Source organism: Halichoeres trimaculatus, unplaced genomic scaffold, assembly GCF_033239565.1.
Source record: "Halichoeres trimaculatus isolate MK-OKI-2021-1 unplaced genomic scaffold, fHalTri1.1 fHalTri1_scaffold_6, whole genome shotgun sequence".
In the NCBI taxonomy this organism is placed as follows: Eukaryota; Metazoa; Chordata; class Actinopteri; order Labriformes; family Labridae; genus Halichoeres; species Halichoeres trimaculatus.
In genome coordinates, this window is record NW_027437184.1 from 35,715,649 (window position 1) to 35,717,072 (window position 1,424).

Consider the following 1,424-nt stretch of genomic DNA (forward strand, 5'->3'; position numbering starts at 1 on the left):
CCAAAAAAAACCATTTTCAAAGCACAAATTAACCAGACAGCCTGGTTCAAAAAACGTCTCCAGTCTGAGTTGCTAGTTTTTACCATCAGCACACACTGTACTGGGGTTAATTTTTTTTCTTACTCAGCCATTCAGAGGATGTTAAATAGCGTATTTAAAAAATACAGCTTGGGTCTAAAACACTGATTTCATTTTGGCTATTATCGCCATTGGGTGATTTTTTTTTTACTAACTAGCTATTAAGATCATCTGATTGTCAACTGACAGGCGCCTTACAGCTGTAAGAAAGAAAGCTCAAAGCCCAGGTGCCCCATTGGCTTTATTTCACAGTATCAGGAACAGACAGGTGACATCACGGAGGCTACATCCATGTTTTATCATGTCATATCCATGTCAGACCTCAGTAACTCTGTCATTGCTAACTTCACAGTTGGGTTACTTATTAATAAATTTCCTTTCAAAATCTCCACCAGTGGCTACCCCATCTGACTGTATCATCTGAACTTTATTTCTGTGTCTTCTCTCTGAATTTATCTAGAATTGTTGGACTCTCCTCAAGTAAGTATTTTTACTTATTTGAGGAGATATTTATAACTCATAACGTCATCACACCCCCTACATCTATCATTCTAAATACTTGATGGGGTCTAACCACCAAACTTTGTTTAACATTTATTCAATAAATATGTGCATAAATTTTTCTGGTGTAAAACCTTCCTGATTAAAATGAAGCTTAGCCATTGTTCAGTCAGGAAGACCATCTGTGTGCTCACACTCTTACACCCTCACTATCAGCTGACCAGGGGCATGTCAGCTTTTCTCTTTATCCAATCACATTGTCTCAGCTTCTATCATAAGCCAATCAAAACATAGCTGTTAAAGTTTAAACACCATGGCTGTTTTCGAATTCGCATACTATACTAGCAGTGCCTACTGATTCGACCAAAATGCAGTATGCAGTATGCAGTAGGCGAACAAATGTCAGAGTTGTAGTATGAGAAAAACACCCGGATGATATACTGAATCGGGAAAAATCCACGGTATGCATCGGACCAGTCTGCTTCCCATACTGTTACCCACAATGCAACGGGCCTGGTCCCATATCAGAAGTGAAAATGGCAGAGGGCGGAGCAACAACAACCGGAGTAGCAGAGGAATATAAATATAAGAGCCATTTCTTTTTTTATCTTTAAATCCTCATCATCTCCACCACTGAAAGTTAATATAAAATGCTCTCTCTGGCAATATATTTGCAGATAAGTTACTCGTGGTTCGTTTATTTTCTACATTTTCAATGAAGTTTTTTTGGGAAAAAAAGTCAGCCATAGCCAACTTCCGTTTTCTTCGAACTGAAGACCAGCGTAGCATACTACAAAAATTAACCCAACTGAACAGTCATACTACAAACTGCTTATGAAAGTAGT